Below are 18,514 nucleotides of genomic sequence, written 5' to 3'. Positions count from 1 at the left end.
AAGTTGGGTGAATTTTGGCCCATTCTTCCTGACAGAGCTGGTGTAACTGAGCCAGGTTTGTAGGCCTCCTTGCTCGCATACGCTTTTTCAGTTCTGCCCACAAATGTTCTATAGGATTAAGGTCAGGGCTTTGTGATGGCCACTCCAATACCTTGACTTTGTTGTCCTTAAGCCATTTTGCCACAACTTTGGAATTATGCTTGGGGTCATTGTCCATTTGGAAGACCCATTTGCGACCAAGCTTTAACTTCCTGACTGGTGACTTGAGATGTTTCTTCAATATATCCACATAGTTTTCCTCCCTCATGCAGCCATCTATTTTGTGAAGTGCACCAGTCCCTCCTGCAGCAAAGCACCCCACAACATGATGCTGCCACCCCCGTGCTTCACGGTTGGGATGGTGTTCTTCGGCTTGCAAGCCTCCCCCTTTTTCCTCCAAACATAACGATGGTCATTATGGCCGAACAGTTCTATTTTTGTTTCATCAGACCAGAGGACATTTCTCCAAAAAGTATGATCTTTGTCCCCATGTGCAGTTGCAAACCGTAGTCTGGCTTTTTTTTATGGCGGTTTTGGAGCAGTGGCTTCTTCCTTGCTGAGTGGCCTTTCAGGTTATGTCGATATTGGACTCGTTTTACTGTGGATATAGCCACATTTGTACCTGTTTCCTCCAGCATCTTCACAATGTCCTTTGCAGTTGTTCTGGGATTGATTTGCACTTTTCACACCAAAGTACGTTCATCTCTAGAAGACAGAACGCATCTCCCTCTTGAGCGGTATGACGGCTGCGTGGTCCCAAGGTGTTTATGCTTGCGTACTATTGTTTGTACAGATGAACGCGGTACCTTCAGGCATTTGAAAATTGCTCCCAAGGATGAACCAGACTTGTGGAGGTCTACAATTATTTTTCTGAGGTCTTGGCTGATTTCTTTTGTTTTTCCCATGATGTCACGCAAAGAGGCACTGAGTTTGAAGGTAGGCCTTGAAATACATCCACAGGTACATCTCCAATTGACTCAAATGCTGTCAATTAGCCTTTCAGAAGCTTCTAATGCCATGACATAATTTTCTGGAATTTTCCAAGCTGTTTAAAGGCACAGTCAACTTTGTGTATGTAAACTTCTGACCCACTGGAATTGTGATACAGTGAATTATAAGTGAAATTATCTGTCTGTAAACAATTGTTGGAAAAATTACTTGTGTCATGCACAAAGTAGATGTCCTAACCGACTTGCCAAAACTATAGTTTGTTAAAAAGAAATTTGTGGAGTGGTTGAAAAACGAGTTTTAATAACTCCAACCTAAGTGTATGTAAACTTCTGACTTCAACTGTATCTGTATGTATGAATTACAGAGATGAGGTAGTCATTCAAAAATCATGTTGAACACTATTATTGCACACAGAATGAGTCCATGCAACTTATTATGTGACTTGATAAGCACATGTTTACTCCTGAAATTATTTGGGCTTGTCATGTTCTGACCAGTAAAAGGGGTTATTTGTTGTTGTAGTTTGGTTAGGACGTGGCAGGGGTGTGTTTGTTTTGTGTTGTCGGGTTTTTTTGGGTATTGTTCTATGTTTTGTATTTCTATGTTCGTATTTCTAGTATTTTTATTTATATGTTAGTTTTGGGAACAACCTCCAATTAGAAGCAGCTGGTTGTCGTTGCTTCTAATTGGAGGCTATATTTATATGGGTTTATTTTCTCTTGTGTTTGTGGGTGATTGTTCCATGTATAGGCAAGGTTAACTTACAGGACTGGCGTGCGGGTTCTTGTTTTGTTTCAGTGTTCACGTATGTATAAAAATATAAGTATGGACACTTACCATGCTGCGTATTGGTCCGATATTTCTTACTCTTCATCAGAAGACGAATCGCATGACAGGGCTTGCCATAACAAAGGGGTTGAATACTTATTGACTCAAGACATTTCAGCTTTGCATTTTTTATGAATTTGTAAACATTTTGAAAAACATTATCGGGTATTTTGTGTAGGCCAGTGACATGAAATCTCAATTTAATCAAATTTAAATTCAGGCTGTAACACAACAAAATGTGGAAAAAGTCAAGGGCGTGAATACTTTCTGAAGGCACTGTATTTAAAATAAGTGTAGACCTGTAGAAACATAGTAGGCTAGTTGGAAAATGACATGGATAGTTAATAATTATACATTTATTGTGTCAATTATTCGCTCATAATATTTTTGTAAATTTCCTATTGATGCTGAAATAGCAGTTTGAAAAGGTTGCTCTTAGTACAAAGAGCAGGCAGAAATACATTGTTTCACCATTTTTGTATGTCTATTTTACTAAATGGTTGTATTTGACATTTTGGAAACACTTTCAACTTTCCAAGACACACTAAATACGCATGCATTTTAGAATGCTTTCCTGCTATCTCTACCCACCTGAACCTTTCAAGTCTTTGTGAGTGAAGTAAATTTACGATTTTCTGAGAAGTAACGGCATCCTCACAAGTCCATTTCAATGCATCAACTTTTAAGAGTTTCACATTCAAAGAACTGAAGTCAAAAGAATGTTACAAACTAGGGTACATCTGTTACTTGGCATGAACACAGCCAATAAGTTCGAATAGTGCAACTCTCATCTAAATCAATCAACAAAAACAAGCTATCCTTCTCTTCATTTCCTAGGAGATCACTACTTGATTTTCAGAGGAAGACAATTGGATGTGTATCACCATTGAAAGATCATCAATAATTTAGAATGTAATGGAAAGCCTGTATAATTTGCTTAATGTAACAGTTTGGTGTCTGGATAGTCGATAGTATTCATGTTTCATGATATAATGTACAGTATTTTATTATTTTGGATACAGTTGTAAAATACTTATAATGAAATGGAATTCCAAATGTAATTTGAATGTGATCACATTTCCATGACATTTTAATATTCCTGAATGTAATTTCCTTCTTACAATAACCTAGTTACAAAAATACTTTCAGAACCTGTGGCTTCTATTTTACATTTTGTGTTTGATTATTGCATGAAACTGCATCACAGGACATATGTCTATATCTGAATGTTTTTCAGAACTCCATTTCCAGGCTGAACATAGTGTTTAGCCCCCCAAATGTCCCTTCTCTTGTATAACGGGGAACCTTACTGCTCAACATTCCACGTTTTACATTTTCTTCAAGTATGGGATGATTTAAAATGCGGTTTAACACAGTAATCTCTCAATTCTGAATGAATGACAAAGTAAAGATGGTGAGAAGGAACACAGCAGTCAAGGATGTAGTCATGCCACTTACTTGTTGGCCCATTTACATGTGTGTTCATGAGTAGTGCCATGTGTTTGCTCGTATGATTCATGCTATTATATCAAACATGAAACTCTTCAGAGTGCTATTATATACAGTTAGAAGACTTTCCTGTTTTTCCTTATAGTACTGATTACTTCTTCCTCTTTTTAAGCTTTTACGAAGCACATAAGGGCTGTGCAGTGAAGATAACAACAGGACAATGACATTTCTTTTCTAGGGGCACCTTCTTCTAGCAAGGTCAGTGGAGATGGATGAGAAGTTGGGGAAAGAAATTATTTGCCATTTTTCAAAAACCCTTAAAAGGAGGCAGTGAGGTCAAACACTAGCGCCTGGGCTCTGGCTGAATTACCCTTTTTACCTCTCCAGGAGAAAGCTAAGGGGGCCTCAGTGGGGGACGTAACCGTTGCGCATGTCTGTGCCGCAACTTCTCTGTCGATGTAGAGGGTGGCAATTTCTGCCATTCTGAATACGGTTGAGAGAAGAGTGATGGGCACTTTTCTATTATTACTGCTCTGCTGAGTGTATAAGACGCATTAGTGCAAAAGAAACTTGTCCATCTATTGCAGAACACTCTAACTCTGACCCCAGCAATGGTTTGATGTGACTATCCTGTTTGTTTGCACTCTATCCCTTTTCTGATGTTTATGTCATGGTTTAAAATTCCCCCTGTCTAAAAGTATAGCAGTAGGCCCTGGGTAGAAACCCTGCTTTGTCAGAAAAAGGATCCCTTGTTTGTAAGTATTAACCCGGGGAGAGGTCATTATCTGATGAGCACAGTTACCTAGAAAAGAGATGCCTTGTGCCAGGTGTTCAGGGATTCTTGGTGGGTCAGGGGTATGGATGAACAGATGCTCCGTCTCAATGAACACAATTCATTACTTATAGGCTGCTTAGGCAAACAAGGAATTGTTCTGCACATGTTTGCATAACCCTGATATGGACATGTGTTAGTGCAACTTTTGAACTTGGCTGCTCTTTAGCGATATGTAACCAAACTCTTATCAGTTGTGCTGTAGCCCTGTACAGCTGATAAAAACCATTAGCTGAGGCTAACCCTTTCTGAATAAAGACAACACCCCAACAACACTTAATTGACCCCTAGGGCTTTCTAAGTCTCCAAATGTGATGGGAGACTGGTTATCCATGCCGTGTGAAGACATTTCAATGTATATTAAAACCATACTGTTGTTGTTAAATTGTGTTGTATTCTCATTTCATTGTGCTCATACCAGTCATCCTGCAACCACACAGTGATATACACTGAGTATACCAAACATTCGGAACACTTTCCTAATATTGAGTGGCACCAGTTCTTGAGACAAACCGGTGCGCCTGGCACCTACTACCATACCCTGTTCATAGGCACTTAAATCTTTTGTCTTGCCCATTCGTCCTCTAAATGGCACACATATTCATGTCTCAATTGTCTCAAGGCTTAGAAATCCTTCTTAAACCTGTCTCCTTCCCTTCATTTACACTGATTGAAGTGGATTTAACAAGTGACATCAATAAGGGATCATAGCTTTCACCTGGATTCCCCTGGTCTGTCTATGTCATGGAAAGTGTTCTTAATGTTCTGTATATTCACTGTATATCTAGAATATTGGTTGTTATATTACATTATGTAAGTGGCATACACATTCCACTCAGAATGATATGACCTTGTAGCTACAGTATAAGAGAAAACCACAAACACTAGTGTCTAATGGTCTATTGAATAAAGACAAAACACTACAGATAGTCACAGATGAAGAGGTATTTCTCCACTATCCCTATATAACTGCTCAGAGACATGAAGATGTCGGTAGCCCTGTAAAATGACCCAGACTTCTGAATCAGACCGTATAGAGCCATTGTGAGCTTTCAGTGGTGCCTCAAACATACATCTGAGTAAAAAACTATCTTTACTTTCATCTCTAAAGAAACATTTGTCAAGATGCAGAAGAACACACATATAGGCAAAACACACCCCCATGGATAAATACACCACACACAGACACACTTGCACACACAGACACACACGCACACATGGAGATACAAATATAATGAATCAAACATTTAAAATAATCATGTTTAGTCTGGGAGGACAACACTAAAGTTCTCAGCACAATGGGGTTGCACATTTGTGTCTGAAAATACACTCGTGCAGCTTTTTCTTCAAAATCATGGAAATGTACAATTGCAGACTGTGCTTTTTGCAGCTGTCATCTGCTAAGTGTGTAAAATCCATTTTAAAGTAAAATCTAACATAATTTTCCAATTTATTTGTTAAGCATTGACAGCAATTTAGTCCCTTTTATTATTGCAGTGAAGGAAGTGGGGCTGACTGGGAGAGGCTCTTTTTATGAAGGATTCGGACTCAAAAAGAGACATTGATTGGGGGAATGGGGGATTATGCTTGGTGGTCTAAACAAAATGCATTCAAAGAAGCAAATTTCGTGCTAAATAACTAGATGAGCATTGTTCAAAAATGTTTAGTTGTTATTTTTTCTCTTGCAGCTTTTGTATTTAAAGTACAGACAGTATCAATGTTGTATTTTCTAGGTAATTGAATCACTGTCGCTGGTGACATGAAAATTAGAATAGTCACGAGTATTGAGATGCATGAAAGAAACCTCAAATACAATAGATAATGCATGCAAACTGTCGGTGTATCCTATTTCCCTATGTTGCTATAATAATAGGGGCTAGATTTACTCTGTTCCTTCCATGTGTTTATATAAGGCTACATGTATAAACAATTTCCTAACTGAATGTGACATTTGCCCATATGCTTGCAAATATAGTTGACATGTATTCACACCGCTGAGGTTGTAAACGTTAGGTCTATGGGTCATTGTGATCATGGTGTCATTAAAATTTGACCATTCTCTCCAATAAGAATCTCATGCAAATGAACAGAACAATGTTATAGAAAAAACTATTCTAAGAGACATGTATAGCCTAGTGTAGGTCTAGCCTGCTGATAAGGTCAGCATTTTTACAACTAAAGCTACTGGCTACCATTTATTATCTCATTCTAAAATACATCCTCTATAGGACTTTTGTTGTGAAAGATGAGTTTTTATGTCTCTACTTCGTAAGGTGACGTCACGCTCATGAAATTGACATGCCACCTGTGGGGACGAATCGGGATTTAAATGGATATGCCCATCATAAAAACTGTAGGTTGTGTTACGGCACATGGCAGAAAGATGCACTGTCAATACTTTCGATTCCAGTTCCAGAGGCGGCGCAGACAGCATCTGCAAGGTAGGCTATCTCTGATTTCTGATCGACTCTTGTTGTTTTATGTTTGCTGAATGATAGAATGATAAAATAATGAATGGGGTATGGATGTAATGAAACACAAGTATATAAGGAGGGTAGTGTGTTTTCTCTTGACTATAAATCGTGTTTTGCAAAACCGCCTGAAACAAGCCACATCTGATTGACAAAGAACTAAGCATTGCTACAATTATAAACCTGATTCTCGAGAAGGCAAGTTGGCAAATTGAGACTTGAGAGGTGGAGCTGAAATGCAAAGAAAGGAGATTAAATGCATGCCAATATGTGGGTCACATCGCGGGCGTATGTATGTGACTCTATTGAGTTGAACATTTGATTATTTCACAAATGTGACTTTTCATATTGATTCACTTTTTCATACTCTTGTACCACACTTTCAGATATATACGTGGGACGAGTGGTCAGACCGCAATAGCTCGTGTCGGGAGGGATGCTGATCATATCAACAGGTAGAACCCAGCGAGCACAACTTGTTGGAATTATTTCTGAGGGTCTCTATAACATAAACTGTTCCTGTAGATTCGTAATGTTCCTGTGATAGCCTATATCATCAGTGAAATCTAAGCTTTATATTTTCGCATGAGCAGTGAGTAATGTGAACAATAACCTATTGTAAGATTTGTAGTAGGCTATGATAGATGTCCGTTAACCTCCCCATTACAAATATTATGATTTATTCGACTATAAAAACAGAAGAAGATCAGAGAAAATCTGCACTTTGTTACTGTGTAATAGCCTCTAAGCAAAGTTCAATGTGACATTTTTCTGGTTTCTCTCCGGCAGTTAGAAGGAGAAGACCGAAGGCTTGCGAAAAGGTTATATTGATTATAGGAAAGACCCCTGCAAAGAAAGATAATGTCCCTGTCGTTGTGTTTACATAATGGCTATAATTAGATTTGAAGAGCTCTTTATTACAGTTATCCCAGACAAATCCACATCAGCCAGTTGGCTATGTCACTGTTTCACTGTTATGGTAGCCTACAATACTTTTGTTTAAGGGTGACAGGCGAATTGGATGGGTGAAATAAGACAACGTTTATCTTTCTATTTTTAGGCCTACTTTAGACTAATATGGGAACACATGCTCCCGTGCAGCTTCGACCATAAGCAATAGTCACTTCAGTTTGATGGTTTAAATAATGACTAATTCTCAATTTTTGAATTGAATAATTATTTTACTATAATGTCATGCAACACGTAGTTGTGAACTCGTTTTGCAGCCTTGTAATAGCAATGACCATAGCCAAGTAGTAAGCTATGTTGGTGATGACCTCTGGAACCATATAGAAATACGATGTTTTTAAAAGACCATAAGAAGTTAATTACTTTATACTGGTCAACCTTGGAAATCAAGCAAATATAAAAACTTACTCACATTTATAGAACAAATATAACACAAAAATCACGTGTTTTACTATTCAGCGTGAGGTGACTTGTTAAAAACCTGTTCGCTAAACATTTCAGCACCACCGGGGTGACCAGCTCCAATGTCGTGTAATAGGCTGTGCAGGACACGTTCCCGCTCAAGTCAAATCATTTTCATCACCGCAGTTTAGTCCAAATAATCAGGGGCATTTTAGTCGAATGGAAGATTTTTTTTGAACAACAAGTGTTACCTAAGCATAATCAAATGTTACCATTCACCTGTTAGGCCTACATGTTTTATGATACTAACTAGGCTACAGTGTACGTCCTAATTGTAACTGATAGTCTTAGAATGTTTTATAAAAATACTTCATATTTAGAGACGCTCCTTATATCTTATATCTTATATCTACGATCTGTGCAATGTAGCCTTATTACAACTCTCACATACTTCTGCGCTGTGTCTATGCTGAACAGGCTGGCTGGCAGGTTGTCTGTGAAACATCATGATTACACATTTACATGGAGAAACTCTCCCCATTATGGTGCCACAAATGGTGTGCTACATATGCAGTCTGTACCCAGGCAAGAAAATTATTTACAGCAGGTGTTCAAACAAGACCGTTTGTGCATTGATCCAATTAATGCAATTAGATGCAGCTTGGTTATGACTTAACAATGTCCAACTAGTGCATGCAGGGATAAAGGAGTAGTATGCCCTGAGAAGAGTGTTGACTCATTAGCAGTAGCTATCTCTAGGGAGAAACAGCTGTCTGAATTCACTGATGTGTGAACCCAACACATGCCTTTAATAAAATAAAACCTCACCTATAAACACATCCAGGCATTATCATTATCTGTTTCAACGGATTGTTTGAGACTGTAGGCTTTTGTCTTTACAGCAAACAAATGCATTTCATATCAAATTAAGCCAGTTGGATTGTACAATAGCAACCATCTTCTGTTTGATAAAGACACCCAGCGGGGTAAGTGTGTATTTACCAAATCCCTTTCTGTTGGCCCCCTCAGATAGCTAGCTGCTTTCTGTGTAACACATTTTACCTCTAATTTGGATTTATAATGTTTATAAAGTGGCACCATTGTTGGCTTCCCTTTGTAGAATGATTGGCCATCATGTCCATTTTACTTTAAAGGAATAAGAAATAATATTCTTAAATAATCTTTGTGTAACCAGTAATATTGACATCTTCAGACAGGAACTCACCATGCAGTGGTGTTTTATCCCTCTTGGCAGCTAAAGAGGGCAATCTGCTGTTTTAAGGAGTACCTCCACACGAAACCTCCCCTCCACCTCCCCTTTTGCGGCTTTTGAAGAAAAAGAAAGAATGAATAGCACCGTAGGGACATTTTATTGACATCAAAACATGGCAGAATCTGTGTAAAGCGGGAGCCATTTGTCGCTGTATTTGAAGTGCAATCACAATCAGCACGCATTGGCAGTGACAGTGCTGTTCCTCCCTGCCCCCTCCAGCGATCCCCCATGGAGCAGCAGGGAGACTGAGACCACTGTTTGATCTGGCCTTTTTACTGGCGTCTGAAGGATGAACGCTCTGCTCCACACAACACAAAATGATCCAGGGTGAGAGAGAGCTTCCAAAATCTTCTCTCCGCCCAATGGCAAAATTTGTACAATTACAGGAAATGAACTCAAAAACGTTTATGTTTTCTCTCCTCCGTCAAAATTTTGCGTAGGGCCCCCAAAAGGCTGTAAGCAAGTTTGTCTAAGGTGTTTTGCATATAAATTATTTAACCTAACACAAAGTGACATTTAAAGTGCCATGCTTATGCCGGTAAATGTGTGTCATGGATTGACATTGCTTTTGTTTCTTTCTGAAGACAATTCTGAGACAAATCTTAAGGGTGCTGGCTGACATGGCCTGTTTTTCTCCAACAGAGTGATTGTTTATGAAATTGTAAAATTGAAATTAATTGCACCTGTATGTCACTCTGGATAAGATTACTCAAATTGCTCAAATGTAAATGAGCCTGGAAGTGAGTTAGAGAAACATTTTCTTTGCAGAAAGACACATATTGTAATATTTGCATGTTGATATGTATGTACAATATGTGCATACGTGTGGATACAGCTTTGTCTCAGAAATAGGGTTGCAAAGGGACGGTATATTACTGTAAACTTTTTAAGTTTACTAGTAAATTACCAGAATTGTGGTATCTTTCAAGGATTTTATGTAGTTTATCACAAGACATCTAGTGGCCCTTTTGGGTACTTCAGATTATCACAGGTGTCTGTAATTATCTCTGGCCCTCTGTGTGGGCTTATCACATGTAAAATATCTGAAATAATTAAATAATATTATTTAAAAATAGAATGAAAAAGCTGTAAAAGGTTATCCTAAATATAAACCATCAACTTAGTGAATACCATTGGTGTTTCAGCATTAAATATATATATATATATATATATATATATATATATTATTTTTTTATTTTATTTTTTTTAACACTATTATTTATTTTACTATGTCAATATGTATTTGTTGTCGATGTTTTGGTGCCAAACTGGTGGCAGATGTGAAGAAAAGTGAATAGTTGGAAGAGTTGCAGAGTTAATTGAAATTTTTTTAAATTGTTAAATAGATGCTTTTTCATTAGTTAGGCTATTTTCTCTTGAACAATATGGTAAATCTACTAGAAACTCATGGACAATATGGACACAGATATATATAAAAAAAATAATACTTTTTATAAAACATTGTTTTAAAAGTTATTCAAGTGTAAATAACCAAATTTACGATAGATTGCCATATATTTTCTGTTAGTTACCAAAATTACTGAAGATTCTTGTAACTTTGGTAAATTATAGGTAGCTTTGCAACCCTAATCAGAAATAAGTTATACCCTTGAGGCTCCAAAATGTTCATGTGATATAGTGTTAGAATTAAACAATATAATTACAAACAAGAATTTCAGTTCTGGGTCTATCACTAAATTGCATGACATGTCTACATGTCAAAGCATTTCTAATATTTTCTAAATGTGAATCGATTGAACAATTCAATTCCCACTTATCTTTCAAGGTCTCGGTTATGTGTGTGACGTGACATGCAAAGCATTGCATTTTCTGCCACTGGTGAATTGTAAGGAAATTCATCAAAATATCTGTATGTGGCAATGTAGTTTTTCTGACACCTCTATTTGTCAGAGAGTTTCTGTGGATGATTAGCGTACCTCTGTACGAAGCGTTTAAACCGAGCCCATCCACTGGAACTGTATTCAACCTCCATTTTGCTTTGGCTGCTTTGGTTATCCCACCTTCCAGGAATGTTCCTAAAGATCTAACAGGTGTTATCCTACACATGCTTCCTCTCTCTGGTTGCCATGAACCTTTGTTCAGAGTGGTATACAGGTGCACAACCCGGTTGGAGAAGCTGGCTGGAATACAAAAAGCCTTACAGTGTCCTGGTGTATTGACTTGAACTGCACATCAATCCAAAAGGCATCCGTAGTGCAGTCAGAGGGAGGTTGGGGAGATTGGGGGATGGGGGCCGAGGTAGGGCATGATGGAGGATGTGCAATCTCAGAACGAAGGCAGGGACTCAACATCAGAGGTGAGCCCAGCGAGGGGCCTTAAGTCACAAAGCCTGCCAGGCACACACCTCTCCTCCAGACAGAGCTCTCCCACCGCTCCAGCATGCATCCACAGGAAAGCCCCATAGCATGGGGTCACTGAACTCTCCCAATGCAATCCTTTTACCCATGAGTGGTGATCACAGCCATGATCACATGCTGCTGACCCATTGGTTTTGACAGAACACAATAGTGTTCAGTGTTCTGTCACTCTATCCATTCTAGCCCTACACTTCCTTTGCCATTTTTAGTAGCAATCATTTTGTGAAACTCCCTCAAAAATAGGCGACAATTGTGTTGATGATATCAGTAAGTCTAGAAGGGAGAAACACAGCTGTTGTAACCTACTATTCCCAGTTTGCCCAATGAGCTTGATGTAATTTTAAAACCATGATTGACATTAAACATATCCAGTTGACATTTGAACATACTGCTTTTATATTGTATTCAGTTGTACCCATTGTGGGAACAATGATTCGATTTCAGAGTAGTGGCCAGGAGGACTTATGATCTCTATATGTGGCATTTTACAGTGCATAGAACATTGGATGAATTGATTTGGCACCACTGGGGACAACGTCTAGTTTTGATGATTACAATTTGGTTGAGGTGTCAACTAATGTGAATTTAACGTAAAATCAACAAAAAAATTCACCATGTCATTAGATTTACGTTGATGACTCCAATCAGTTTTCCATGTTGATTCAAAGTCATAACATTAAAAACAATTGAAATTACATGGAAACAATGTTGATTGATGCAGTTTTTGCCCAGTGGGACGCTTCTCAGGTTTTGCCTGGGTGCCTGTATTTTTCTACTATAGCCACTATGTTGCTGCCTTGGTTAAAAAACAATATTGTCAATCGATATTGACTTGAAACCACCTCTGACCTTAAAAGACAGAGTAAATATTTGGAGTAAACACACAGTGCAGTTTTCTTTTATCTGTGATTGATTGAATTGGGATCATAGCTTTTTACATTTCTCATGAGGAATCCATGCTGAAAGCAGGTAGAGTGCATCTATCTGTACAGCATCTAAAACGCAAATGGCCTGTCAGAGTATGAAATATGGTGCACTAGGCTTCGGTAAAGACACATGCTTACAGTATTTGAGAGATTTTTTTTGTCACTTTGACAGATGCAGAGGAGAGCAGAACACATTTCCCACCCCCACATCCTTCCAATTTCAGCAATGAAAAAATGAAAGCCCATTTCCCACAGGGCTCCTAGGAAAGAGCATGCTCAGGTAATTAAGTGGAGTACGCTCAGCCCCTTGTCAAGGCAATTAGAACAAATCATATACTCTTACTAGCTCTAATTACAGTAGATGTCTGTCCGCCTCTCCTGGCCGCCTCACTCTCCCCATAGCATGTTGACAACAATAGCAATTATGCCATGTACCATTACATGTAACTTCTGTCGTCAAAATAGATGTTGCTTGTTGGGGCTTACTGCAAATTTGTCTTACAAGAGAAGGGGGAAATACATTGATTCATTTAAAATCAATAATTATTTATTTACAATCAAGATGTAACCAAAAGGATTTGGAATTGTCTGTGCCAAAATCTGTTGCACTGTGACCGTATTTCTTTCTTTAATACTACATTTTGCCCTGGTTGATTCCATTTGTATGATGATGCACACAATTCAAGTGTTTCACTGGAGCTAATTAATGTCAATTGCAGGCCATGGACAATGTCCATCCTAAGCATCTGTCTGCAGTACAGTGCATGGCAGTTGATATGATAGTCTTAACCCATAACGGATGGCCCAGATGTCCATGCCGTGCAGTAACCCCATCCGGCCCTGCTTACATCCCCCAGTGACCATCCTAGTTAGCCCTGCTAACACAGAATCAATGAGGCAGGGCTGGAAAGAATAGGAGGAAGTCACCCCTGTGCCTCTAAGTAGCACACTTAACTCTGTTCAGTCAGTGCCTTGGGAGAGATGTTCGACTCAACTAATACATTTAAGGGGTGAATAAACAGCCATTTAAGGTGCATGGGCCATCCTCTCTGAAAGGACAGGGTCATTTGATGAGAAAATAATTGAATTAGACATTGAGGGCATGGACGTGTGAGCCACCTTAAGGTTTATGGATGGGCTCTCAGGGGATTTATTGAGTTACATGGATCATCATTTGTTCACACGGTGTAGAACAGGAATATTAGTTTTTTTTTTTTTTTTTTTTTTTACAGTACCCCTAACCCTTTTTTAACCATGGTGCTTACTGAAATGTACTGTAAGGATCAGTGTATAACATTCGACCTGCATGTTAGTCTTACAATCTCTATTACCATAACACTAGCAAGGTTTCCATCCAATTGGCGACAGATTTTCATTAGAATATCCTAAAATCCGCATGTTTCCACCAAACTGAATTGTAGCGGATAAAATCAGTGTGTGATGACATAATGCACACAACATTTATTTTTTCTCTTAAGTTTTCATGTACCAAATAAAAATCTTATGATCAATGTGTTTCCATCGCGTTTTCAACTCTACGGATAGTTTTGCCACAAAAACTGTTGCGTTAAATAGCAAATGTGACTAATCTGGGTCTTGGCCTGTGCGCTCTAGCCAAAAGCTTGCAGATACAGTGCGAGTAGGCTCTGCGGGTAAATTAGTCTACAATACATGATGAGATTCATACTTTGCACTTTCACTACCATGTGAAGTTCATCATAACTTATTTCATCTGTAGCCTAATAAACTGCATGGTTTCCCAAGTCGTAGTGGGAGAAGCACACACCATGTCATCACGTGACACCAAGTTTACTTTGACATGATGGTTAATTATCGATTATCAATACATTTTATCAACACCAAAAGATCACACCATGTCGAAAGAACAAATCTTCTGTCTGCAGTTATACAATTGTACTGAAACTTCCTGTTTCCATCACAGCTGTAGTGATTTTTTGTTATATACGGTATGACTTTACTCGCATAAAACTGTGGATGGAAACGTGGTTATTGTCTTCATTTTTTCCCCCTTATTTTTTTTATTTTTTCTTGACTCAGGATTTGCACCAAATGTTTACATGTTTACCCTCAGTTGTACTACACCTGTAGCAGGCTTATCAAACCAGTAGGGGTTTTAAGGCCAAAGGCACATCTTTGTTGGGTTTTGAGTCTTGTCCTCAGGCTCTATCTATTTGTTTGCCACTTGGCCTCCAGAGAAAAGCCCTTTACATCCATTGCTTTTCCCTCTGCTCAGACAGATGAACATGATAACAGATTAGCCGATTGAGAAGCCAATTAAACAAATGATCTGTGTACTGCTGCCCAGCATGGTCTGCTACTACATGTCTGTGCTCACAGTTATAGATTCTGAAAGATTTATTTGCTCAACGTAGGAAGCAAAATCTACATTTAACTGTAGCTGTAGAATCCCAATCAGATCTTTATCAAATGAAAAATTATGTCAAGCCAATGATTGAATTATTCGATAATACATGTACGGTATTATAATATCTTATACATTTGGGCATTAGTCCTATATTGGGATGTATAGTCTGTAAAAGTTTTTTTTCACTGAATTATATTTAGCAGACTGGCAGGGACACCGTAATTGAATGTTAGTCCTAATTCAACAAGCACAGGAGCAGAATGTAATGCTGCTCCACTCCAGTTGGCTGGCCATAGAGCTCCTTTCTGCACACTGTCTCATCATTCTAATTGTAAAGAATGAAAGGCGTCCATCCTCAACAGGAGAGCATAATTTAACTTGCTTTAATAATACATTACTATTCAATACAGAGCCTATTATTCTCAGCCAGGACTCCTGAGTGGAGATATAAAAGAACTGCATTTTCACCTCCCCTTTTTCCCGGGAACCTTGAGTAAATGTATAAGTGCATGCAGAGACAGGTTCTGCCACTTAGAGAAAGAGTCGGTAGTAACGTTATTCATGCGAAACAGCGATGCCCATTATATCCAAGATAGTTTTTAATGGGGAAAACCATAGTTAATGCGAGCTAATTTCCCTCGTTCAGTGTCTTAAAGTAATGCATAACCTCTGTTCTGTTCTGTAACTCGGTAGCAGTGAGCAGCTAAAGCCACTAATAAAGCTCTCCTTCTGAGCCTAGCATCGGCCTGTCACTCTCTCTTCAATGCCATACCCAGTTCAATGCTGCCCAATTGTTGCCTTCTTTTTGTGCGTGTTAAGCCAAGCAGTGCCTTATATAACATTTATGGGCAATGTAACTTTAACTGTGAAGGTTCCACCACCTCAAAGAGCCTGTCAATCTTGTCATTGTTACATCAGGCAGGTGGTTTTTATAGGGTTATTGTAAGTGAGAAATAAAAAATTGTTTGTTATAAAAGTCGTCTATATTGTTCTTAAAAAGAGTCTTTATCAATTTCAAAAACATTTCATTGTTTTTTAGTTTTAAGAAGGAAACAAGGCATTGGCTTTCCTGTCTTCCGTTTTAAAGACTCAGTGGTGAATAAAAAGTTATTGGAGACTGAGAAGAGAGTGGTAAGTAGTGAGAAGTTGTAGGCATGTGCAGAATGAATATGGACAGACAGGTTCTCCATAAAAAACTAGCATGAGATTGAACCTGTTTGGTTTTGTTAAGATTTGATAGGGTTCTGGACCCCATGCACCTAGAACAGATCTGAAAGTCCCAAAGCCTTCCAGTGTGAGTGAGATGCATTGAGGTCCATGAGGCCTCTCCAGTAAGAAAAGCAAAGCATCCACTGGGTTATTTCATCCTCTTCAAATTTCAACAGCCTTTGTTGAGCTCACTAAATGGTCTCGGAGTGTGTGTGTGTCCATGTGTGATCATATGTCTGTGTGTGTGTGTGTGTGTGTGTGTGTGTGTGTGTGTGTGTGTGTGTGTGTGTGTGGGGCTGTGGCGGTCATGGAATTTTGGACGACAGTTATTGGTCAAATGACCGCGTTCACCGTTATAGTCGTATGAATAGCAAAAATAAATATATAAATAAAAGACGCACCTTTTCTTCTCTCCTTCGCCCCTGACTGCATGTGCTTCTACTGCTGTAGGGAGGGGGTATTGCCTAGGCAACCAATGACTCGTTAGCTACAACACTTTGCCTGCGTTCAATACGGAAAAACAACGCAACGTTCAATTAAATGGAAACAGTGCTATTCTGAACGACCAGTTGAAACAGGGGGAGGGGTTGGATTGTGGGTTCAAAATGCACCACTGCCCTTTAAATACGTCACTCATTGCTTCAAGCCACAACCCGCCACACCCACCAAACAGAGCAAACGTAACTCAAAGTCTTTTCAAGAACATTGACGAGCGTGTAGTTCACTACAAGCTGTTACGCAGTGTAGCAAACGTTTAATCGACCTGAACGCACCCCTTGCTTGTTTTAGCAAGGAGCAATAAAGTTTCATCACGTTGTAAAGAGTCCATGTTACCGCGGAAACGGACTCAACCGTGTGAGTGTCCGGATGTCCCGTCTTCAGTCAGCTGTGTGTTCCACACACACAGACAGGCAAACTGGTTATGACAGTTATTTTATTTTCATGGCGGTCTTCATCCATTATACGTAATTGTACCTGCCCTATGGGAACGTACCCAGGACACAGTACCACTCTCCTTCTGTGCTCGTAATGAATCATAATCAGACCCTGTGTTGCTGCTATTCCAGTCTAGTTCACCATGTACATATGAGGATAAGTAGAGGAGCCAGCCAGGGACAGACAGACAGACAGACAGACAGACAGACAGACAGACAGACAGACAGACAGACAGACAGACAGACAGACAGACAGACAGACAGACAGACAGACAGACAGACAGACAGACAGACAGACAGACAGACAGACAGACAGACAGACAGACAGACAGACAGACAGAGACAGACAGTGATCAACAGCTTGCTGAGGTCTCTGTTCTGCTATCTCCATAATCACAAATTTCCATGTACTCATCAATTCATTAGCTGCCTGATGGAAGGCCAGGCCTGTGCTCCTCTTTTATGACACCTTCTGTCACATTGTTAGACATTACACCACTTAGATGTAACTGAATAACTGGCTTTAAAACAAGAATGCTAGAATCAACAGTGTTAAGTATCCTTCAAGTACAATTGTGGGAAATGAGGCATTTCTTTCCTTTTTCTTTTCCATCAGCCACAAGGAGAAGTGAGACATTGTCTGAACGTCTTGTGCTGTGGGAACACACACCACCAAAATAAATTAACACATTCATGAGATTATGCTAACGCAGAACACACTAATATAAAAATGATTCAAGAGTGTGAATGGTAAGACATAAGCTGCTATTTCCTTACATTTTAACAGGAGATTTGTGATTCATAACATATCACCGCCCAGAATGTATCATATTCGCCTTTGGCTTGAATGACAAATGCCTCATAAATACAGACCTCTCTAATGTTGTCCTTTATTCACAATTACGTTATCTTTTCTCCCCCTCATCTGAGTCTAAATATACCTCCCTTTATTGCCTGAGCTTTAGGAAACCAGTAGATACAATGTTACTTTTATAAATGTTGCTTGTCCCATAACTCAACTTTGTCTTTCATTTTAGTGAACTCAGAAAGGCTGGGAATATGGCTGATGATATGGGGACAGGTGATAGCCTTTAGAAATGAAAGGGGGTGGATTTGTGTGTGATATGTGATCTCTGTGGAAAGGGCAGGTAGGCTTCAGGTATTACCACATTATTAACGGCTTCAGAGGGGGATTCGTATGTACACAACAGCTATTTGCATTTACTGTTTTTCTTTGTTTATTTGTTTTATACATTTGTCAACATGTTTATGTACAAATACATATCTATTTATAACATCAATATATAAAATCCAATAATTCTGGTTAGCTTTAGCATGCATATGGTCATGCATGGGATCTCAATTATTTGATTCATTGTAAAATATAAATGGAATATTGATGAGAAATATGTAGTTGAGTAGCCTGCCTTTATGATTGTCAATGAAAAAAACTAATGTTCAGGTGA

Source organism: Salmo salar, chromosome 16 (genome assembly GCF_965601325.2).
Source record: "Salmo salar chromosome 16, fSalSal1, whole genome shotgun sequence".
In the NCBI taxonomy this organism is placed as follows: domain Eukaryota; kingdom Metazoa; phylum Chordata; class Actinopteri; order Salmoniformes; family Salmonidae; genus Salmo; species Salmo salar.
The sequence above is the reverse complement of the archived record's forward strand: the minus strand, read 5'-3'. Positions refer to the sequence as shown.